This window comes from Podarcis melisellensis, assembly GCF_964234715.1.
Source record: "Podarcis melisellensis genome assembly, chromosome: 17".
Classification (NCBI taxonomy): domain Eukaryota; kingdom Metazoa; phylum Chordata; class Lepidosauria; order Squamata; family Lacertidae; genus Podarcis; species Podarcis melisellensis.
In genome coordinates this window covers 12,181,694-12,207,212 of record NC_138534.1, presented here as the reverse complement: position 1 = coordinate 12,207,212, position 25,519 = coordinate 12,181,694, and the positions used below count along the sequence as shown (strand labels likewise).

General features: G+C 44.3%; 1 long non-coding RNA gene across 2 annotated transcripts; it reads right to left on the bottom strand.

Annotated features, from left to right (window-relative positions):
- Positions 1–814: 814 nt before the first annotated feature.
- Positions 815–3,508, bottom strand: LOC309360409. Of its 2 annotated transcripts, XR_014164114.1 has the most exons (3): positions 2,853–3,508; positions 1,615–1,706; positions 815–931 (listed from the first exon to the last, which is right to left on the bottom strand). It is a non-coding gene; the product is annotated as an uncharacterized lncRNA (long non-coding RNA). The 2 variants fall into 2 exon arrangements; XR_014164115.1 differs by lacking the exon at positions 2,853–3,508 and having other exon boundaries at positions 1,615–2,249.
- Positions 3,509–25,519: the final 22,011 nt, after the last annotated feature.

Here is a 25,519-nt window from a genome sequence, read left to right as displayed (position 1 = left end):
GGGTCACGAAGAGTCGGACACGACTAAACGACTAAACAACAACAACACAAGGAAAGATGGGACATTCCGGGATCAAATCAGAAACCAGGATGGCCTTTGTAAATCCGGGGCTGTCCCTTGGGAAGGAGGGACACTTGGAGGGTCTGCAAGCTTTGGAACTCTGCAATATTGGGAGAAATTAACATGCCACCTTAAGGCACTAAGAAGCCCAAAGGAAGACATACTCATTCTCAACAATCTGGATTGATTTTATTTCTTTTGGTAACCAGGAAGATTGTGAGATACGTAGAATAGGATTATAAATGTTGAGTGATAAATGGGGGGGGGGGGAGGAAGATGGTGAGATACAACAGACCCAGGAATACATAGTTATGAGACTATAAAAAGGTTCATTCAAAGTTATAACAGCAGTTTTACTGCATTTTAAAACCATTTCAATTCCATTGCCTACCCTAGGCTACAGAATGTAATCAACCGGTAGTTGTAAATGCATTATTAAATAGATGCACAGAGTGTCAGTAACTATTAAAAATGCATCTATGAAACACAAGCAAATATAAACGAACTGGCACAGAAATACTAAGCCTGCAATTGTGTGAACTGCATCCTCTTCCAGACAGAAAATAGACCCATGAATTTTTAAAGGGCTGACAGCGTTTCCATGCTCTCTAGCATTTTATTTGCTGAGGAACAGATGTGGAAATATATTACTCACATATGTCCGTCCAGGAATCATGCACAAGCTCCAGATGTATTCCATCTCCACCCTCATGTCTTTTTGATGTCCAACACTGGGTATCAACAACATTGCTAGTACTAGTCATTTGGCTTTATTTAGAAGCTCGTCAAAGGCTGAACTGGATGTTATACAAGAGATGGCGTTTCCACCACTACATGTTTCATTCTTCTCTCTTCTTGGTTATGCATATATCTAAACTGGATGAAAATTCATTTTTTCAGTTTGGAGTTTTGGGAATGAAATTTGTCATCTGTTTATTTCAAGAGACATTTGCACTCTGATGTTTTTATCTATGTTTTACATTTAGCTATGTTTTACATCAGGTAAACATGTTGTAAACTTCGTACAAGGAAATCCCATTGGCAAAAAACGGGACTCCACAACACCATCTGGTGTCACAGTGTTATAACGCATATAAAGCGTTTTATCTTTACAAATGTAGCTGAGTCCAAGGACATGACTTATGTTATAGTGAACATGGAAAACCCTCAATACAGCATGCTAAGCAGGAATATTTTTTGTTAGTTAATTGAATTTTATTGTGCTTTGAGAAGGCTATGCCTTGGAAACTGAAATTTCTTTCTTTCTTTCTTTCTTTCTTTCTTTCTTTCTTTCTTTCTTTCTTTCTTTCTTTCTTTCTTTCTTTCTTTCTTTCATAGCCACCATTCTGCCCAAAGGCTATCAGGGCAGCCAACACATCATATAATTATAAACATTATACAACAGGCCCACAAATGTTGCCCTAATTTGTTTATTAAGTTTATTAAGTTTGAAAAGTCACATTCTCTCAGCCAATGATTTCAAGGTTGCCAGGAACAGTATCTTTCCTTATAGCATCTTTCTTTATAGTTAAATAATAGGGGAGACAAACACACCTCAGAAGGGAGGGCATTCTACAACCAGGGAACCAGCATTGAAAGGCTCTGACAAGAGTCAATGCCAAACTGGTATCACCACCGCCTGCCAACTGTAGGGTTTGAAATTCAGTGCAGAAATAAAGGGGGGGGGGGGAAATACTTGAAAAAGAAAAAATCATATTATTTAGAAGCACACATATTCACATTCAACTCAGAATGCCTATTAAGTGGCTAAGCAAGTCAAGTCAAGTTAAAAATAAAGGTTGCAATTCCCCCCCCAAAAGCAGGCTTATGTGTATTTCATAGGATTGCCAACTTTTATGGGTTCATCAGGTGGCATTAGCAGGGGGTTCCCAAGCCCTATAATCACCCCAGCTGATTTCTGCAGGTTGCATAATTGTTAAAGGCATAGGAGCAAGCCTTTCAAGTCAGTTGGCAAGCCCAGCCTTTAATGGCCACAACGAAAAGGAGGAAATTCAACCGGTTAAAGCGCACACAGCCACCCCCAAAATCCCCCTTCCCCTCATGCTTGCTTCTGAAGGCTCTCCTGTGTCTTCAAAAGCTTCCTGTCACAAATCCACCTACTGAATAAAAAACTATTTTTATTCATCTGCTGTGGGTTTTGTTCCCTTTCTGTCTCCTTCCAGGCCTAACTTCTAATCTCTGGGTCTACCTAAATTACGAGGCTGAGGCCTGGTCTATCAGATCGTTGCCTGGAAACCATTGCTTAGCAACAGCAGAATAAGCATGTCCATTGACTAACGTTCACCAGAAAAATAAATAAATCCCTTTTAAATAAAAGCTTTCCACGAGTTACACAACTGATGGGCAAAAGTAAATACTAGCTTTTCCCCTTTAACTACAACCCATTTCCCAAAATGCATGGTACAAAATGGATAACTTTCCCATAATATTTTTCTCCCTGCACCTGTCAACATGCCCAAGTCCCTCATCAAATGTTAAACTCATTCCAAAGAAGCAATTTTGAAAATATTTTCTAACCCATGTGTGGCATATACCACCTACAAAGCTTCTTCTCCTACACTGCCGAGTTTCAAGCCAATCCATTGATTGATTGCAAGCTTGTCATCTTATTTGTTTATTAAATTTATATTCTGCCATTCCTCTCAAAGGAAATCCAGAACCTTGTTCTCATTGGAATGCTGAGAAAGCTGTTCAGCCAACCCAATTAATAACAGGCCCACAAATGTGGCCCTAAGATGAGTTAATTAAATGGAATAAATACATCTCAGTACCTCTTCTCCCTACTCCAGTTCTTGTCCCAGAAAGCTGTCTAAAGACAAATGCCAGGGCGAGGCGAAGGGTTTTAGGGATGGCCAAGTACCACCCAGATTTGATATTCTGCCGCAAGCCGGCGGGCGTGGCTATTGGACGACTATGTGAAAAATCGAGATGGCTGTCCCAAGATCATCAATCTGGGCAGCTCAAAAACAGATTTCTTCTATGAGCGAAAGAAGTATGGCTTTCAGAAAAGGTGATCCAATCTCCACCATGGTACATTTGCTGGAGACTGCAAGGATTCTTTTTTTAAAAAAAGGACTACCATCTTACTGGAAAGCAGCTCATTTGTTCTTAGTCCTTAAAATTTGTTGCAGAAACTAGTATGTGAAACTCAATTTGGAGGTTGCTGTCTTCCCTGCCATTCCTCAGTGGTCCCTAATGTTACCAAGGGAGTTGAGCATTTTTATTGCATCTGTGTCTCAGAGGAAGGATATTCACATTTCAGCCCCTGTGACTTCCAATCTACCCCTTTATATATAAGCAACCCAAATTTCTGTTGACTGAATCCTTTCACTTAGTGCTATGACTGTGCCTATATTTTCTCTGAAGTAAGCCAAGCCACAGCATATTTGTGAATTATGTATCAATAAAGTTTTATAGTAGTCTTCTAAAAAAATAATAAATAAAATAAAGACAAACGCCAGCTCCCTCAGCCTGAAAGCGGAGGTGAATGCTGCACCCCATAGTTATCTTTGACTGAACTTAACTGTCCAGGGGTCCTTTACCTTTTACCTTTTCCATGCAGTGCATGCACAAGCGACATCTTATGGAGTCCCACCGATTTACGTTGCCAGAAAAAAAAGAATTCATTAAGAAACAAACAAACTACAAACACTACAAACACGTTAGTCTACTTTTTTGGACTATAGAATCTCAGTCCCTTAGGTTATGTCATCTGGCGTGGAAGAGTGGAAATGTTTTAATTCTAACAGAGTGCCATGAAGAGGAAAGGAGGGTCGTTATTATTGAGGGAGATGTCCTCAGTCTACTCCATAGGCTGTTAGGATGGAATGTCCTCATGATTTGGGGCGCAAATTTTAGACCTCGAATGAATGGGTAGGATCATTTGCCAGCAAAGGGCAATATATAAATCATATATAATGATTTCTGCAGGAGTGCCAGCTCCAGATCTCAAGTGTATGAGTTGAAGAAAAGCAGCTGGATTGCACCAATACATTGGAAGTGAAGTTGATTATCTCATCATGCTTGGAATTTGATTAATATACAGGCAACTGCAACAGAGTGAGGTTTGGCTTAAAACACACGGACAATTATTAGCTGATTGCAGGTTTTTATGTAACTACAGTTAACAACAGTAATCTGCCATGCTAGAGCAAAAGCTACTTCTTTTCTTTGTGTGTGTCGACAACTTCAGCTAGTCCTCCACTGAAGGCTAATAGAATCAAGAGGGATTCCTGATGCTCCTATGGGAACTGATGTCCTAGATGGCTTGTGGGCTACTTAGGTGACATGATTTCTCCAAGCACCTCTTGCACGATGCAGATCCAGCTCAGCCAACTGGTTTTCCAGGAAATAGAGGGACAGTGATGGAAGCAGGGAGAGAGAGTTACAGTACTGTAGAATATATGAATTCTAGGAACACATCAGCTTATCCACACTTCCCCTTGTCCCACTGTTTTCCCCTGGGGAAAACCACTCTTTAGCATTCAATTGAAGGGAACTGCAATTCAGGTTTTCCCTTGGAAAAGAGCTGGGCAAGGGAAAACCACTCAAGCCCATACCTAGAAAGCATGGGCCAAACAGGAAAACATTCAGACGCATGCTTTCTAGGCTCAGCACAAGTGTCAATGAACCCAGAGAAGGGCTCATTATTGAGCCTACATGGTAGCAGAAATGATGGCTGACACATCATCAGTATCATGTCATCTACAAGGTGCTGTTTAATGGGGTGGATCCTGCCAAATTACAGGATGCTGGGTTCAGAGGCGCTGGTACATCTCGCCAAAGGTACAAGGGAGCCTCTGAAGCCAGGAGAGACCACGGACCAGAAGCTCAAAAGTTTGCTTTTTATCACCTTTCACACTCTGCTAGTGACTTCCTCCATAACCATCAGGGTCGAGTCTGTTCTGCTCTGCATCCCCTCTCCCTCTCCTTCTACCTCCTCCATCAGTCTGTCAGTGGTGTGCCTTAATGCCTCCCCTCCCTCTCTCCACTCACTGCTTTTCCTTCTGCCTCCTTCCTCCCTTCTTTCCTTTTCCCCCTTCCTGCAACTTTCAACCACACTCTCTGTCTTTCTTTCCTCCCAGCCCCGCTGGGAGTCTGTTCACACTTCTAATAGCACTGCTGGTCAACTGGGGAGGGGGCATAGCTGTCAACGTTTTCCTTTTTTTAAGGGAAATTCCCTTACAGTGGTACCTCATGTTACATATGCTTCAGGTTACATACGCTTCAGGTTACAGACTCTGCTAACCCAGAAATATTACCTCAGGTTAAGAACTTTGCTTCAGGATGAGAACAGAAATCATGCTCTGGCGGTACGGTGGCAGCAGGAGGCCCCATTAGCTAAAGTGGTGCTTCAGGTTAAGAACAGTTTCAGGTTAAGAATGGACCTCCAGAATGAATTAAGTACTTAACCCGAGGTACCACTGTATTCCGAATAGGATTCCTTGTAGAAAAGGGAAAAGTTGACAGCTATGGGAGGGGGCCCCAGAGGGCTATTTCTGGAGACAGCCTTCCTGGCTTCCTTAGAGAGATTCATGGAACCTGCTCAGGACTGATCTGGAGATGTGATGACTTGCTTTGGACCAGATCCAAATCGTGCTGAATGAGCCCAATTTGATTCTGGATTCAGCTGAATTGTTACGATAGTCCAAGGTTCATCCAGCTTTTGAACTCATTTCATACATGAGTCTGATCCTGTAGGTATTTGAATAGATGGGTTCAAAAATCCTCAGGGCTACATGCACCCCAATCTACAGAGAAATTGTTTTCACTGCTGAGCAACTGTTTGAGTCAGGCCCCACCAGCTGAACCTCCAGCTGCTTTACAGGGATTCTAAGGACACTGTCCAAAATAGCATACAAGAAACTGCAGTGAAAAATGAAACCTGGAGACATGGGAGTGATGTAAGGGATTATATAATAGGCTTGGGAGAATCAGCTGGACAGTGCAACCATGTTTACAGTTTTATGGTAAAACTACCGTTCATACTCGCTACAATCCAGATCTCATTTTAAGAGATAGTCCTGGAATTTACAAGATTTGAATAAGTTGCATTTTGAAGAAGATTGCGGCTCCAGGCACAGTGAAGCTATGGGCAGTAGGGCCAAGGCATGGTGAATTAGTAATAAACACAGGACAACCACAGGCCACAACTTTATTGATTACAGATGTCAGTAGGTTTTGGTACAAGTGTTGGGTGTGTATCTTGAATCAACCAGCCCGTCTGCTGGCTGATTATTTGGCAGGGTTAACCAAGGTTAAGGATCACCCTTTGACGTACATCAAATTGGGGCATCCCACTGAGATCACCATCTGGGCGTCCTCCCCTGGATCCTTTTACCTTGATTCCTTGTGGTGGTGGGTTCTCCTGGCCTCCTGTCCATCTACATTGAGGATCCAACCCAATGTCTATCCACCATCAAGTTGTGACAATTGCTATGAGGTAGGCAAAACCCCAGGGACATGGGTGGCACTGTGGGTAAAACCTCAGCGCCTAGGACTTGCCAATCGTATGGTCGGCAGTTCGAATCCCCGCGGCGGGGTGCGCTCCTGTCGTTCGGTCCCAGTGCCTGCCAACCTAGCAGTTCGAAAGCACCTCTGGGTGCAAGTAGATAAATAGGGACCGCTTACCAGCGGGAAGGTAAACGGCGTTCCTTGTGCTGCGCTGGCTCGCCAGATGCAGCTTGTCACGCTGGCCACGTGACCCGTGTCTGCAGACAGCGCTGGCTCCCGGCCTATAGAGTGAGATGAGCGCACAACCCTAGAGTCTGGCAAGACTGGCCCATACGGGCAGGGGTACCTTTACCTTTACCTTTAGGCAAAACCCCAGACAAGCCAAATTTTTCTGAAGGCAAATTCCTCCTTTGTCCTGAATACGATGGCCAAAGGCTTCCATAGCAAGATTTTATGCACTTACCTTTGAGCAGACCACACCTAAAGCATGGAGTGGGGTGAGTGGGGAATCCAAAGTCAACTGAGGCTGAGGCCAGGCCGCAATCGCCCAGCTGGCTGTAAACGTCTAATCTTGCCAAACAGCAGCAATAATAGAAAATAGAAAATTATTCTGCAGTTATATCTACCAATGAGCCTTCCAATTACACTTTGTAAAGACTTCCATGTATGTTGCAGCTGTAGAAAAAGAGTGACATGACTGATTAAGGACAAAAAAATGTTTTTCTGAACTCATGTAGTACAGTGGTACCTCGGGTTAAGAAGTTAATTCGTTCTGGAGGTCTGTTCTTAATCTGAAACTGTTCTTAACCTGAGGTACCACTTTAGCTAATGGGGCCTCCCACTGCCACCACACAATTTCTGTTCTCATCCTGAAGCAAAGTTCCCAACCCGAAGTACTATTTCTGGGTTAGCGGAGTCTGTAACCTGAAGTGTCTGTAACCTGAGGCGTCTGTAACCTGAGGTACCATGTATTGGGGAAATATGGAAAAAAAAGAATGAGAAAATCTCATAAATATGTTCTATGAAGGGATCTCTGAAAGAATTATTATATTGGACAAAAATACCAGCTGAGGGAAAAGATATAACACATGACTGTCAGCCAGGCCACCTAGTCATTCTGACACTTTGGCACCCTATTTGCAAAATTTAACAATTCCAAAATACAAACGCGCTTTCACTTTCTCGAGATTGAATATACTGCCTTCAGCTGTACTTGAGGGTCGATTTCAAAGAAATTCACTAGAAAAACGGTTATGTCCCTGTGGAAATGGCAGTATTGAGTCAGTGGCTCATGTGCTTCTGGCCTCCACTCTTTATAAAGATTTGAGGAGTGAGGTGATTATCCCTCTATTATTGTCCATGCCGGGTTGCTCCCCCATTGCTACTCTGTCCTTTCTTTTAGCAGATCAAGATGATCAGGTGACAGCAAAAACTGCAAGGTTTTAGCAGGGGCAGTTAGAATAAGATCTATTATTTGATTGTTGATGTACCCCCCCCCAACATTTTTAGCCTTTGCCTCTGCTACTTTTACAATGAAATTTAGTTGAAAATTAGAATTGTTGGGAGAAAGCTTTTCAGCTATATCTCACTGATACTGGAGTTGATAAGGTACCTAAGAATGGCAGGTAAACATTTCGTTGAGCTGTGTTGGGGACAATACCTTTGTTTTTCCTGATGTTGATGGCTGAAATTATATCACAGAGGTCCTTGCAGGATTTAGTACAAGCTACACCCCTTGCAATAATCTAGTGCTTGAGCAATATTTCTTTTGAAATCATATGGAGTTCCCTACCAGGACAGACTTTGCTTGTGTGCTCAAGACATTGATTCCATAAAACATACCGGTATTTTGTTGCACTGTGCAAAATATGAGCAAGCCAGGGCTGAACTGATATTACCCTTGCTGGTACCTTTCCCGGGAAAATCAGAGGCTCACTATGTCAGGTTCCTATTGGAAGACCAGACAAACGCTAGAACATTAGCAGTGGCAAAGTTTTTATCAGTGGTTGCAAGAACCAATGATCCCTATCTATAAGTCTGAACAAAATGCTTGTTTAACCTGGAGGTAGGCTGTATGGATTGTATATTGCTTTGTAACGATTTGTTGGGTCTCTGGACCGTAATAAAGATCGATGATGATGAAATCGTATGCAGCCTCATGCAGACGTTACTGAACAGTTTGCTATTGAACTCAGACTTAGTGCTAGTAATGGTTGATTTGGCCCTGCAGGCAATGATACACAGAGGATAAGATTATTTCAGTGTGAAGGAGGAAAAGCTCCCAAAGGAATCTGATTTTTCTCTGGAACAATTGAAAAGTGCAACATAACAGAAGTAGCAAGAGTTCAACTGAACACCATGACATCTTCTTTAATATCTGGCAAGAAGCCACATCCAGTAATTAGGGGTTTCCTGCATGGACTCTGAGAAGTCACAACCTAAATATGGATCTGACCAAACCAGAGAGGATATGTGCCCCCACTGTGATGCAGTATAAAACTAACATTTGCGAAGACTTGGCACAAATGTGCCATGAAAAACCATTATACCAGGGTAAGGCAATTAAAGCCATTAGGTTCTAGCAAAAACAAGAATGTCAACTCAAGATCAAGAGCTTGATTTCAACAGTAGCTTAATGGGAGTTAGCTCATAATACAGCTTGGCAGCCTGAAAGCCAAGCAGATTGGCCAGTGTGCTGGTTTAACCTTCCAGAGACTTCCAGTGAAATTCTGACTGAATACAGGAGCAGAGGGGAATATTTTGCCTGTTAAACCCTTTGATAATTATCTGGTGGGAAAGAATTAACTGAGAATGCTGTAACCCTTGTGGCTTATGCTGGACCTCAGATACAGTCATTGGGGACCATCGTTCTTAAATCTGTGTTCTACAGAAAACAGCCAGGCTACTGTTTTTTATAAGACCTCTCGTCCTACCAGAGGGGAGGGGTTGTGAGCGGGAGCCGGTTCCTGCTTTGGCAGGGGAGCTATTTGGCCCCCTGCCTCAGTTATCCCAGCTGCCGTGCCACGCCCTTTAGCCAGCCAATAGGGCCATATCTTTGCTTTTGACCTTGCTATGGACTTTGGTCGGTTGCCTTGGTTGCCCAGGGGGCCTGGTAGGAATTTTTATCCATTTGGCAAATTGGCACTAGCCTCTTGGTTTTTTGCCTACCTTGTAACAAAATCGTCACAACTTTTCGGGTATTGGCGGTTAGGCATTGGAATATCTGTGGTGTTGGAGGGGAGGTTGTGGCCATCACCTACCCCTCCCCTTGTTGGGTATTCCGTTAAAGGGATCTGGCGGTCGTGGATCCTGTCCGATGCCCTGCTGGTGGCTAGTGCCATGGCATGACCCCCGGTGACATCAGGGGAAGCTTCCAGTTGTATCTGCATCAACAAGCTCCTCCCATGGGTTGTTAAGCCTTGAATGACTGAGCGGGGTGGAGTCATGTATAGATTGTTAGATCCAATACCACTCACATGCTGTGACCAATAAAGTTGTGGCCTTATTTAGCCCATTACCTCAAATACATGTGTCCTTGTGTCTTATTTATCCCTAAGCGGGTGGCGGGTCCTCGACTCACAACAAGCTTTTCAACCCTTCCAATATTGGACAGGGCAGCTTGTGAGACACCGGACCTTGTTTATTGGGTTGAATTTCTGACATAGGAGTAGCTATTTCTATATACTCTGACATTTTTGTTTGTCTTGCTGAGCCCGATGGACCTTACCAGCAGTAATTCCTGTTAGAAATGAGTGTCAAAAGGTTGCTTTTGCAATACTCAATAAAGTGCACCTTGAGTCGGTTGGAAAGTGCAGGAATGATATCTAGGGTTTCAGTCCCTTGGACTGAGTAAGCAGTCTTGTAATTACAGAAAAGGAAAATGGGAAGTTACTCATATACCTGGACACCCATGATGTAAATAAAGCATCTTGGAGACATCTTCATACTACCTGAAGCGATTCTGACATATTTAGCCATCATACAGGGCAACCAAAGCAATTTCTGTACCCAAACCAGGCCTAAACCTCAGTGGAAATGGATTTAGAAAATCAGTTTCCTCTAGGAGCACCTACATCTAGTCCACAATCACCGGCTCAAGAAATTGGCCTGTAATTACTTAGATTTTCCAAATCCAGGGGGGTTTCTTGAGAAGTAGTTTTATCATCTACAGGCAATGAAAAAGGATCTTTCATATCCCCAATCTCCCATATACGTTGACCTGTTTAAAAATAACCTAAAGACCATTTAAATATGACAGAGTGTGCGTGTGAGACAGAAATGTGGAAATATTATGTATTTCTACAGCACATTATTCCTCCATTCCCTTCAAAACCTGCTGACGTATTGAAGATTTGCCAGAGATACCATACTATAACTCCCATTTGACAGCTTCAGCAGTCTGTGTTTAACTAATATGCTGACTGGCCAATATTTTACATCTGTCTCAGACATATGTCTAACTTTAACTTTTTTTTGTACAGTACTGTCTGATCCGTTTGGTTTTCCCTTTCAACTCAATATTTTATGTTAGGATCTAGCCTGCAGTGTTAACATTGCTGGGCCCTATTCAATATGACTTGACCTGCTCAAAAGGAGACACAGAGAGAACAGAACTGACTACTGAAGATCATTTGAAAAGGAATCAACCCAGGGCGGTCAAGCAGAAAAAGAGACAACAAAATCTCTAGGCCCAGAAGGGATATTAGGCAATTTGAATGAGGCCAGCACATCATGTTTCTTGGAAATGATATATTTATCCCCAGTTCTGCTTCACATGGAGAGCCTCACATCTAGCCATTGTGTTAATTTGCTTTGCAGTGGTGCGACACATGGAACAACTGACAGTCCACAAATCTATCTGAATGAACTTAAAGGAGCCATTTGGGGAAAGAACCAACCTAAATAAAACATTTCTGTTCCAAACCAAGCATTTAATACTTTGGAATTTAGTTGCATGCAACTTCTTCAAACAGTGGCCAAGGGTGGGAGTGGGACCTGCAGTAAAATTCTCTGCAGGGAACAACTGAGAATATCAGAATATCAGAATATATTCCCTTTTCTCAAGGGAAATCCTGCCATTGACTTGACAAAGAAGCCAAAGCTCTTCAGTTTGTCTTCCTGGGAAATAAATACACTGAGGACTGGGAAACTTCCAAACACCTGCATCTGAACTGCACACAAATCTAGTGTGTTATGTATGGCAAGATATTAACTCACTTTTCTAGAGAATTCTTGAAACAGTTCCCCCAAAAGTTACGTGAGTAGGGGAATCCACAAGGCATACTCGGCAAAAACTGAAAATTCTGAATCTACAGAATGAGTGATCAGGTTTTTTGTCTAGCACCCTGCTAGGCTCTCACCGTTAAAACAAACAAACTTCCCCTTCCTTCAGAATCTATTGGTAACGTAGTTCAGTTTTGGGTTAGGGGCATGTCAGGGGACTGGGAAGGTGTGGTGGGTGGCAGGCTACTCTGCCACAACTGGCCTGCTGTAATATACAGTTATTGACTCACACTTGTGGATGAAAGAGGTAGTCTGAGCCCATAGCTCAGGTCGTAAGTGGATTAGCAGGCTGTCGGCTGGCTCTGCTCTCCCTTTCTCAGTCTCCCTTCATTCTTTTTAGAACAATCTCTCAAGATCCTTTTTGTAAGGAAACAAAGTGCTTTTCTTTTAAAAGTCATTTGGAACATTTTTTTCATCTTAATTTTATCGGCAGTAGATGGAGACTTGCTTGTGGTAGTGTCTGGAAACTGTGAGTAAAATCTTCACTAAGAGTCTGTGATTTATTCTAGCCTAAGTATTTCCATGGGAAATGTTTGTTTAAAGGTGGATGAGGGCAGAGGCAAATCTAACCAATGGGCGCTTGCCCATTCCAGCATGCACTTCATTCCATGGGGTCCAGACAAATAGATATTTCTTTCAATTGGGCCCCAAGAGGCAGTGTGTGGCATGGGATTGGTTATCGTAACAGGTGGCTCTTCCTAGTGTTGCAGAACAGGGGTGCTTCTCTGACCATCTTTCCTTCCTCCCTGCCTCTACCTCTACTCCGCCAAGCCGCTGCAGAAGATGACGGTGGGAATCTGGCCTGAGCTAAGGAAGTTCCTGTGGCTGAGGTTCACAGGGAGCAAGCTGTGCTGCTACCAGAGAAGCTAGTGATGCTCCTTCCAGTGACCCCTGTCCCTGCCATTCCAGAGCACAAGGCCATCACCATGGGTCCTAGAAGTAGGTGTGGTTACTTTGGTCAATGGAGGCATTGTTATAAATAAAAATCTGCCCTTTCCCCCTTATGGGGTATCCAAGAGCCCATATAGAGTCCTTATGTAGGTTCCCTATTGGTAGGAGAAAATAACAGAGGCCAACCAGAGAATATTGAGAAGCAAAGCAGCTAGTAAGCCTGATCTTTATTGATCTGTTGCAACAGGGTGCTCCCCTCACACGCAGGAAAGGAGGAGGAACCCAGAACAATGGCGCGCAAGGCCTTATATAGACATTTTAAATTCCGTGCCCTGGAGCTCAAGACCACCCCTCCATACATCATACATACATCACAGAAGGGGTGTAACCCAAGACCATCCCCACAAACATCATATCTACATTACAGAAAAGGTGTTGTTGTTTTTCCTGTCTGCCAGGTTATCTGATTGTCTTTCCTGATTGCCTTTCCTGATAGTCTGTCACCCATTAAAATGCTGAATACTCAATTCCTGAGACAATGGGAAGGCTCCCTGACCCCCCCCCTCCTTGCAGAGAAAACACCCAGTCAGCCTGGGAATAAAAAATGATTTCAGGTCAGTCTTCCTGTGCTGATCTATGTAAGTGCTTGGTTGGCACATATATGAACATTTTATATATATTTAAGACCTCAAAGGGATGCGGGCAGCACTGTGAGTTAAACCACAGAGCCTAGGACTTGCCGATCAGAAGGTTGGCGGTTCAAATCCCCGCAACGGGGTGAGCTCCCGTTGCTCAGTCCCTGCTCCTGCCAACCTAGCAGTTTGAAAGCACGTCAAAGTGCAAGTAGATAAATAGTTACCGCTCCGGCATTTCCGTGCGCTCCTCTGGTTCACCAGAAGCGGCTTAGTCATGCTGTCCACATGACCCGGAAGCTGTACGCCGGCTCCCTGGGCCAGTATAGCGAGATGAGCGCCGCAACCCCAGAGTCAGACACGACTGGACCTAATAGTCAGGGGTCCCTTTACCTTTACCTTTAAGACCTCAAAATTCCTATCACAGGATCATCCATCCCTGCTTTGGGGTGAGGAGGATGGTAGTGGGATACCTTCTCCAGGCACTGGATGCATGATCGGTTCATGGTTCCAAGGTTTCTACTCCTCTCCAGGCCAATGGTCTCGATGTTGTGGTAGAATGCTTTGTGCCCTCCCATTGTGGGTGTTGCCGTGGTGCCACCGCCCTAGTGACATGGATTGTGGTCTACCTGCATGGCAGACTGCCTGCCCCATGACTGATGCTGTTGGGCCTGGGCCTTGGTAGAATGAAAGGTGACTAGAGTCACTTGCTAGGTTTGTGGTGGAGGCTTACCTGCCTTACAGTGGGGGAGGGGGGTGTCAACCCTTCCTGGGCACAGAGGATGGCAATGATGGCACTATTGATAGGAGACTATCAATAGTTGAGCCTGATGAAAGGCATCAGTTGAGAAGAGTGCTTGTTGGTGAGGGGGAGGACAGAGAGAGTGGTGGCGGTCGGAAATCTTTAGCAGCTGAATTGGGCATCTGCAGAGAAGCCACATGATGTGAAGTTGAAAATATGTGCCTGCTGTCCAGGAGCAAGTCAAGCAAGCTACTGGAATTTGGCTGCTTGAAGGCAGAGACAGCAGCTGCCTTTTGCTATCCCTTCACCAGAAAGCTCTCTGTCCCCAGTGGAGAGGTTCCTGTAGGATGGGGGGAGGTTGTTGTTGCTGCGGCATCACATTTTCATTGGAATTGACATTATTTGACTACTCATTTCTGAAGAATTATGGTAATTTTGAGGCCAAACTATTTCTCAGGAATTCCCGTGTTTTTGTCCTTTTAAAAGCATTTTAAAATATTATTTTTATTTCCAACAAAACTGCAGCAACTCACTCACTTTTCCTATTTGGACCAACAAAGTTCTCCAGAATGCACTGCTAGTTCTGACCCCATTTTTATAATTTTCAGTTAAAACCATCTGTTAGCACACAGAAGATGCACACTGTTTTAAAATACCCTGGTAGGGCAATACCTTTACTGGCCCAACGAAAATATGCTTTGAGCCCTCTAAAACAAATGATTGTAGCATTAGCATTATTTTTGCTTTCATTGCAAGCAAAACCATTTCACTTTTAGCTGGCAATTCAATACCTCATATTCGTTTTTCAAAAGCACTGATTCACCTTTCAGAACTTGTGGAGAAGGCGTTAACTATCTGTTTATAGAGGCTACTAAAAAACAGAGAAGAAAGTGCTTGACCAGGAAATACTGTGTACCATGTGAATGTTCAAAGGGCTAAACTCAATAGGATGTTAAATATGCTTTATGTCACTAGCACACATGGTTTAATAAGGAACATACATTCCTCAGCTGCTGCCTGCAGCCTCAGCAAAATCAGGACTGTGTAGGGCTGGAGGGTGGGTTCAACTCTTTCCTCTACTGTGATCCTGATAAAAATTTCTCCTCCCAGATTTATTCTATTGGCGTTGGGAGGAAAGCTACATAGGCACTTTCCAAACCAATTACAAAATGTTTGGTATAAAGTAAAAACACATGAAATAACTGGGCAACTCTTTCGCAATTTTGAGCTATAAATGCATATTTTGGTCATTTGCTCATTATCATTGTTTACATCAGAGTTCCCCAAGGATTGCAGAATGCCTTCCAAAGACTTGATGTTCCAAACTGTTTTTGGGGGGAGGAAATGTGAAGAGTAACAGCATCAGGAATACCATATCCAATTTCTGCACAAGTCAATTTGTATAGAAGTTAAACGCTTCATATTCCCTGCTTTTCCCCTTCAGGTGATTTGGCCTCAAACCCAAATGCAGGAGAAACCGATGATATAACTATGAAAGACACTTCAATTCTTTCCATTTGCTCAGTTACCTGATCTTCTCCCAGGATTAGTCATAGGAGTTGCTTTCCTCAAGCATTTCTGCCAGCTGCTCCTGGCCAGGAGGACAAAATTCCCTGTATATGTTCAAGCAATCCACTCCAGGCACAGAGTCTTTCCTTTACTCACTGTTGTGTATTTTACAGCCTATTTTATCTCAAAAGCAACAAACTGAAGATCTCAAGGGTTTCCCAAACGTTTACTGTGTGCTACTATAAGGAGGCTGCAAGGCAGTGACTGCAGTGGTGTGAGGTAAAAAAATAATAATCTCAATTTTTTGTATACGAAACTCTGGACACTGTTATCATATGTGAGCTATGTGATCGACTGACGTAATGGTTTATCCTATTTAAAAAAGGGGAAAGAGGCTTTAACGGGATTGCACACTTGAAAATGGCTTTCACTCTCCTTTTAATCTTTTCCCAATGTTGCTTTGCTATTGGGCACTTTCAAAGAGTTCATTTTTTAGATTTCCAACACTCATTAGGGCAGTGGCGGACTTGGGTACAGTGGTACCTTGGGTTAAGAACATAATTCGTTCTGGAGGTCCGTTCTTAACCTGAAACTGTTCTTAACCTGAGGTACCACTTTAGCTAATGGGGCCTCCCGCCGCTAGAGCATGATTTCTGTTCTCATCCTGAAGCAAAGTTCTTAACCCGAGGTACTATTTCTGGGTTTGCCGAGTCTGTAACCTGAAACGTCTGTAACCTGAAGCGTCTGTAACCCGAGGTACCACTGTACCATGGAGTCCTGCAGGAGCCCAAAATTTGATGCCCCCCTGTCCTCATGCAGCCTTCCCAAAAGCAGGTAAAGAGACACCTGGCTTTGGGAAGGAGGCATGAGGGCAATGGGAGGGTTCCAAAGGTTTCCTACCTCCTTCCCAAAGGTGGGAAAGTGCTAACCAGGCCTTGGGAAGGAGGTGGGAGATCTCAAGGACCTTGTCAGAGCCTTACGTCTCCTTCCGCATGTCCTGGGCCTTGCTTACCAGGCTTAAAGATGGCACTCCCTCAGCTCAGCGCCCAGTGTGTGCGCTCCGCTCTCACAGCCCTAAATCCACCCCTGCCAGTAGCGGTTCATCCTTCGTTGGCATGTCAGCCCAACCCTCGCTGCCCCAGGTGCAGCATTCACAAGGTGTTTGTGAGGGTTCACGGGGCTGCGTGTGCCTGACCACCTGCCCACACATGGGGGAGCCTAGCCAGCCAACGCAGCCCATGGAGGGCACGTCCCACCCCAACGCTGGCTGAGCGGCCATTCAGCAAGGGGGCCGGGGGCACGGTGGCAGAGCAGGATCCCTGGATGGGGGTGCCTTGCTTGTGACCCCTAAAAAACATGTGCCTGGGGCTATGCCCCCCTGGCCCTCCACATGCCTGCTCCTGGCCCCTGCTTAGGGTACTTTTTATCTATTTTGATTTTCATTACTGGCAGTGCTATTTTTCTAGAACATGGGTAGGCAAACTAAGGCCCGGGGGCCGGATACGGCCCAGTTGCCTTCTAAATCCAGCCCACGGACGGTCCAGGAATCAGTGTGTTTTTACATGAGTAGAATGTGTCCTTTTATTTAAAATGCATCTCTGGGGTATTTGTGGGGCATAGAAATTCGTTCATTCCCCCCCCCCAAAAAAAATATAGTCTGGCCCCCCACAAGGTCTGAGGGACAGTGGACCAGCCCCCTGCTGAAAAAGTTTGCTAGCCCATGTTCTAGAAAAAGAGGTGCTGGAATTCACCATGAACACCCTTGCTGTTATCGTATAATGGCAACGGCACCCACCTGAGAGGTGCCGGAACTGAGTTTTGGCTGGGAAAAAAGCCCTGACTATTGGTATTGTGTATTACTTTGTCACAGCTTTATAACAATTTTGTTATAAACTGTTATGCATGGTGAACCTGACCCTGCTGGTGCTCCCTGATCTGTCAACTGCTTTTGACACCATTAATCATGGTGTCCTTCTGCGACAACTCAGATGGATGTGAAATCAGATTTATTTTTGTAGGGAAGCTGATTTCTGTCCATACTGTTCTTGCCCAAGCCACTTGCAACAGATGCAGCAATGCAAAAGTTTCAGGGATCAGTGCATCATCTCAGGCATTTGCTGGGGTAAGCCCGTGGTCCCAGAGCAACACTGAAGCATAGGACACTTGCTGTACAATGCTGATGGCACTTGGAGGAGAGCCAGTGTGGTGTAGTGGTTAAGAGTGGTGGACTTGTAATCTGGTGAACCGGGTTCGATTCCCCGCTCCTCCACATGCAGCTGCTGGGTGACCTTGGGCTGGTCACACTTCTCTGAAGTCTCTCAGCCCCACTCACCTCACAGAGTGTTTGTTGTGGGGGAGGAAGGGAAAGGAGAATGTTAGCCGCTTTGAGACTCCTTCGGGTAGTGATAAAGCAGGATATCAAATCCAAACTCTTTTTCTTGGGAATCGCAAATGCCTTTTCAAGGATTGTAACGCCCCTTGGATGCTCTTTCAGCAGGTTAGTGATCCCTTTTGTGTACATGACTATTTATTTGTTAAACTTATATCCTGCCTTTCTACTAAATCACGCTTGAGCAGCTAACGTCAGTAATATAGGGAATGGCCTGTTTTACAGCCTGAAGTGGAATAATCCATTCATTTCAATGAAAGCAGAGTTCCCCATTCATTCTGCTGCATGTATAAGCTAGGCCTGTGTTAAATTGCTGAACCGGCGTTTTCGTTTGCCAAACGGAGATGGAAGCCTTTGTTTTGCCAAATGGAAAATCCGCACGAAAAACCAGAGCTTCTATATTTAGCAAAGAAACTTGGAACTTAAGAGCTTAATAAATCTGGCAAAATCTGAGCTGCTCCTGCATCCTATCTTTCATTTTCTTAATGCTGCTGGAAGCAAACATGAGAGTTACTTTCAAATATGCATTTTTTTTAACCATTGCTCGAAACTGAATTTTTTATTTAATTAGAATACGCTTACAATTAGGCTGCTTAAAAAGAAACAACAAAGCATGTTCTCCTTCATGGAGAGCACGTGTAGGCATGGTATAAATAATAGCGTTGTTGTTGTTATGGAATAGGACATTCCTGTTTTCATCAGAGAAATGTTGGAGTGTATGCTGTGATGTTGTCTTGCTTGCAATATTTGTATTGTGGCAGGATCCTTAATCCTCTCCTGGTACTCAGGAGATTAGTAGGGAGAATGGATTTGGTCAGTAACACAAGTGTGTGTGTGTGTGTGTGTGTGTGTGTGTGTGTCTGCCTGTGTCTGTCTGTCTGTATACACGTTCTTTGTCACAAACTTGAACAATGACAGTAACTATGGACACACTCTTTGCTTTACAAAGTAAAATGTTTCAGCCTTTGAGGAGAATTAGCCACACCAGTAGATTCCCATGTGGTTCACTGGCTTTGCCCGATACTCCAAACAGCTTTGTAAGTAAGTAACTAAGCAAGCAAGCAAGCAAGTAAATATGCATGCTTCCACATGGCAAACAGTGTGTGAGTCACAAAATAGGGAAGAAATGTCTGCTTCTGCTGCCTTTAGATGCTGGTTTCTACAGTGTAATTGACATGCTTTGGTTAACCAAATCAGCTAAACCTCAAGCCCTACGGTTTGTTAAATCAGGCTATTTGCTTGCATGTTCTCCCAGTAACCACAGTATTTGAGGGCAGAAGAAATACATTTTGTGCTTCAACAAGCTTGAGTGCATATTTGCTTAGCATAAATTGCTGGTTTCAGTGATACATGGTGTTGTACATTCATAGCTTTAATGTTACTGACATGAAAACAAAGTAAGGATCTATCCATGCACAAATCCTTCCCTCTTGAAATCAAGGCTTGAGTTTCTGCTCAGCTACTCTAGAACTCAAAGTGGCTTCTTCCCAGAATGGCTAGGAACTTACCATTTCACACAGGGTCCCTTTGAAGGACTGGACCACCACATAGCACCCTGGGCTACTGGTACATACATGCCTCTGCAAAGGCTGTGGCCTGCACTGCACAGATTGGGCCTCTCAGCTGTCCTCACAGAGTATCCAGGAGAGCGATATCAGGGCTCTAATAAGTATGAATCATTAGCCTTGTACATGATTTATGTATGGGTAGAGCTATGGTGTGTTGACTTGAGAGAGGGACCATGCTTTTAATCCTGGTCCTGATGTTGCTCTCTTTCCCCAGAATCCTGTGTGGAATTAAGCAGCATGATTCCTGCTGGTCAAGAAACATCTGTGAGTTGAGAGATCATGGAATTGTAAAATTGGAAGGGACCCTGAGGGTCATCTAGTCCAACCCCCTGCAATGCAGGAATTTCAGGTAAAGCATCCGTGACAGATGGCCACCCAACCTCTGCTTAAAAGCATCCAAGGAAAAGAGTCCACCACCTCCTGAGGGAGTCTGTTCCACTGCCAAACAGTTCTTGCCTGTTCAGACCCAGAAACCTTCCCCCTAAATAAATTCACACTTGACTCAAATTTTGGTTTTGGTTTTTGGCAGAATTTAGGCCACAACTTTATTGATTACAGAAAGTGACTGGTTGCTTAGGTTCTGGTTCAACTAGCTCCCTGCCATGCAGGTAGCACTGACCCAGGGTTCCAGCATAGGTCAGCCAGGGGTGAACACCTGGGTAAGCAGAAAGCTGGGAACAGGCTATCTCCGCCACCCAAATGTCCCCCTGGACTCAGGCACGGGCATAACCCCATCTCAGGGGTTGACCAAACCATTGAGTCCCTGGATTCCTTTAATGGAATACCCTTCACATAGGGATGGCGAGAGCATTCTTCCATCCCTAACACCTGAACCAGAGCCTATCCGCAACCTTACAAGTTGTGACGATTTGCTACACGGCAGGCGAAACCCAAATGGCAACAGCCAATCAGCCAAGTGGGGAAAATTCCTGCCGTGCCCCTGTCTCAACGACAGATGACACATGACGGCATAGCAAGGTCAAGCGCAAAGCCCCCAAAGTAGGGAGGGGTGGACGGGTGTTCCGAATGCACACGCCGAAAGATGAAGCTCTGGGTCACGTGCATGGGTATAAATAGGTCCCTTGAACCACTTGGACTGCGTCCCATTGGCCAGATTGCACCCAGCTTTGAGGGACCTACCAATCGGGTGTTGTGGCTGACCAATCGTACCCACCCACAACACAGGGTGTCGGTTTTCCAGGTCTCACCGCAATACGTGCCTTCTTTAAGGGAGGACCCGATTTACTGTCATAAAGTTCTTCCTGATAATTTGTTGAAATCTCCTTCCTTGTAACTTGAAGCCATTGGTTTAGATCCTAGCCTCTGGAGCAGAAGAAAACAAGCTTGCTCCATTTTTCACGTGACAGCCCTTTCGGTATTTGAAGATGGCCATCAGGTCTTTGGTCCTGTTTGCCTGTATTGCTTGTGTGTTTACTAAGAATTTATACCCTGCCCTAAAGGGCTTGTGGCCATCGCAAAGTGGCTTAGTCCTTAAATCTGCTGGCTGCACCCGCTTTCTATGGAGCGACAGACTGCAAGGCTTGATTTGGGCCCAAGAGGCTGCAAAGCTAAACCTCCATCCCGCAACTCGCTGGGGGTTAGAATGAGAAAGGCAGAGTTGAGAGTTGTGTGTGAGTTAGAAGCAAGAAGCTGGGAGGCTGCAGGCTGGGCAGCAGAGAGACAGAGCCATGCCTGATTTCTGTTGTAATCCAAGGCTGTGGCTATGGAGAAACAAGACCCTCTTGGGATGTTAAGACTGTGAGCCCCTCGATTGTAGGTGTTATGTATTGAAGTTCTCACCCTGGGCCAGCAGGGGGATACTGTAGATAATTATGCAAATAAGGGATCGAAAGTGACGTTCAGTGATTGGATAGTTTTAGAAAATTGTTACAGTTACGTTCTACTGGAGCTCTATATAAGCAGGCTAACTGAGCCCTTCAGTTCAGTTCTGTTCTGGCCTGTGAATAAACAAGAGCTGTTTGAAGAATCGCTGTGTCGTCTGATATGTTCACCCACAACTTAACAGTGGGCTCAGGTTGTATATATACGTGTATGTGTGTAAATACACCAGATGTCTGCTAGTGTGGCGTCTTTTACCCTTTCCCCCTCAAAATAAGACATTTTTGCTCCCAAAGATGCGCTAGGTCTTATTTCCAGGGGCTGTCTTATTTTTCCATGAAGAAGAATGCGGTACACATTTATTGTCTAATTGTGAGTCAGCCAGACTCCGTCAGGGCAGAGCGAGCAGCAGGCGGCATCTTGGCCTGGCGGTGGCGCGGGCTCTCTGATTTAAAGAGACCTTGCACTGCCTGAAGAGTTCCGGCTGTGCTGCGGCCAATCAGTGAGCTGTGCCGTGGCGCCCGCCGCTACGTTCCAGAGGAGTCAGATGCCTTATGGTAGCTTCGGGGGCCTTATATTCTGGGGAGGCCTTATTATCGGGGAGGCCTTATTTTGGGGGGATGTCTTATATTACAGCGAGAGGCAAAACTGGAAGTAGGTCTTATTTTGGGGGGATGTCTTACTTTCGGGGAAAGACAGTATTGGTAGCTCGTCAGAGTGGAGGAGGGCTGGGGATCGCACAGTCTGGGCCTCCAAATTCCTCATTCGAGGAAACCGAACCTGGGTAAGCTGCTAGAACCCCTGGAACCTCACACCGCCTGGAGACTGGAATGGCACGCAACAATGTTTTACAGGGACTGTTAAGTATAGTAATTTAATTTACTGAAATGGAAAATGCTTGCATGCATTACTATGTGTTTAAATTTGATTGGTTGTTAATTGAATTCTAGAGAGTAGTTCTAGTAGTTCTCATGTGATTGACGAACAGTCTCATGGGAGGTATCTAGTGAAGGAGAGATTCCATTTTATCTGAAGCAAGATGACTGTGTTTCAGACTCCACTGTGAACACTGCTAAGTTGAATAGAGCGTTGGAGTGACTCTTCTCTGCTTCAAAGAGAGAGTGTGAGAGAGCAAAGCTGCAGGAAAAGGTAAAAGTGGAAATCTCTCATAGGAGCTGCAAGACATGGCTTAACTGAGATACATAAGGCTGAGTGTTGAGCTCTGGAAAGGGAGGAAAATACAGTTGTTTTAAAGTTCTTAGTAGAGACTATAGGCCCATCTTGGACAAGCATGTGATTGTAAATATTATGTTTTAATTCATCTATAAACTAAGTTTCTTCAAGTAATTTTTTTGAATGTTAGATTCTGGACATTGACACCCTTCTTTGGAAATTAAACCAGTCATACATATGATTTGAGCTTCTTAGTTGTGTTTTCACTACTCTGACTTCAAGAGGGACAATAATTGTTTTGTCATGGTTGGGAAGAGGGGTTGTCTCTCAATCACCATGGAAAAACAACAGCAAAGAGTCTGTGAATTTTAAATAATAACAACAGATTATACAATAAACAAAGAAACAAACATTATTTCATTTTTTTAAAAAATAGCCTAACTGGAGACATGTGGCATCTTGAGATTGTTTTGAAGTTAAAACCCTTGTGTTCCTGAGCTTAATGACTTTAAGATCTGTAACTGAATTTCCAGGAAGTTGAGTTGGCTATATGTTCACCTTGTCTGATTCTTCACTCACACATCTGCTGGAGGAGGCAAATTGTTCATTTTTTTCTAATAAAAAGAATGTCAAACTGCTTAAAAGAGTGGGTATGAGAGAGGGTTTTTGTCAGTTAATGGGACTGTGTTCAGCTGGCCAGCTTGAGCCAATATGAGCCTTAACCTGTGTGTTAAACTGGCAGGTTTTCTTTTATCAGTGAATATACTGGGGTCTAGAATGGTTGCAACACGCCTGCAGAAATTTGATAGTCATACCTCGGGTTACAGATGCTTCAGGTTGCGTGTTTTCAGGTTATGGATGTGCCGAAACCCGGAAGTACTGGAACAGGTTACTTCCGGGTTTTGGCACTTGTGCATGCGCAGAAGCGCTAAATCACACTTTGTGCATGCGCAGAAGCAATGAATTGCGACCCACGTGTGTGCAGACGCGGCGCTGTGGGTTGCGAATGTGCCTCCCGCACGGATCACGTTCGCAACCCGAGCATCCACTGTACTTGAATTGCGTTCAGTCCACCATTCTCACCAGTTCACCACAGATAGATTTGTTATTAGAAAGCAGAAAACCCATTCTGTAGTTGCTTTTTCCACTGGTGAAAGTGCACCTACAGCCATCCCAGCCCTCACTGTCAATGCCGCTGGTGTGACCCCACCCTCACTGGAGCAAAGCGGGACAGTGCTGAGCTGCCTGCCTGCGCTTTGGGGGGGGGGGAGCCCAGTCAGCTGATGCAGCCCTTGGCTCAGATAATACAACCATTTCTTTAGCCATGATGGTATAATTTCATATTGATATGTCAGCCTTCTGAATAAAGGAGAAGCAAGACTCCTGCAATCAAATGGCCTGGAATATTAATATTAATGTCAAATCTGTGTCCGTTTATTCTCTTGCATGTAGACTGTCCAGCAACGATTTGTTTTATGCACATTTGCAAATCTTAAAGTGACTCTAAAAACAAATTTCAAAGACAGGTCATAGTGGGAGACCACAGAGGTACCATTATAACCCTGGCCTGTAACTGTCCTTTCCTAGTTTTTGACTCACCCCCTCTCCCCAAAAATTGGAAAGTCTGTACCAGAGGAAAACCTTTGCAGAGTCTCCTGCGGAAAGACGGACAATCTTGGTTAGCACACACATCTGGAATTTGGGTAGTTAATGACATCACTACTGATGTATGTTTCCTGGATGATGTTTAAAAATACTGGCGCCTGCATATGCATTTATATCATAAATATATATGTCACTAGTGACATCATCACCTATTTAGTTATTATTTATTTAAGTATTTCTATTCTGCCATATCATAAAATATCTGGGCAGTTTACAACACATAAAAACAATATAAGTAATAATTCTCTGTGGGCAAGGGGGAAAAACTCTTCTAGAGATACTTGAAAGTCAAAAGCGAGGCTGCCAGTTGAATATTCCACAGCCAGGGACCGGTGATTATTTAATAAATACCCCAGTTTCCAGATGTCTACCCAAGTCCCTCCTCCCCTCCGCCATACTATAATCCCTTTTCAAACTCCTGCAAAGATTTTACTCTGGATGTACAAGTGCACATAGAAATAGAGTCACCGGACAACTGAGAATTTGTTGGGCAGAGAGGAGACAGAATCTTGATCAAGAACAGCAGAGGAGCCATAAATGAGACAACTGGGTCTCCAGGAGGAAAATTAGGGCAGGCTGTTGGCAGAAAGAAGCAGACAGGCAAGGGAGCTGGGAAGGTTGAGAGCCTTGAGGCCAAAGGGTGATTCTCGAGTAGGAATGTGTCTGCTGAATTTCACATATGGACTTGAACTAAAGAGTCAAATGTTTGGCTGAACGTTAGAAGCGCAGCTCTGTTGGAAAGGCACCCAAACCCTCGACAACAGCAGCCAAGTCACTTATACACTTTGCAGTCTGGAGTTTTGATCTAGGAAACATTTCTGGGTGTATGTTTGTTCGTGAGTACTGTCAACGGACGCACCACATTTTCAGCTAAGAGATTGATGTAATCTGCTGTCTCTTTTTGAACAGCTTGAACTCTCAGTCGCAGATGGCACTCATTAGGGAGCAGGGAGAGGGATATGTTATGTTCCCACTTCTTTGTGCAGCCTTGTGGGGACTCCATCCCTAAGATGAAGGGTCCTCCCTGCATTGTTGTGCTAGCCCTGGCGGTCTATAGAGATTGCTAGAAGTCAACTAATTGCTAACTGCCTTTTTGCTGCTCCCTGTCGCTCCTCCTGCACCACAGCCCGGGAGATTGGCAGCGCAAACAGCTGGCTCCACTCCTGCTTCCAGTTCCATGGAACTGTCATTACATGACTTGATCAGCTTTGGCATATGCATAAGGTAGGGGAGTGAAGCATTACTTTTTTCCTGTTAACTTGGATGTGCACATTGTTTCACATGCACAACTAAA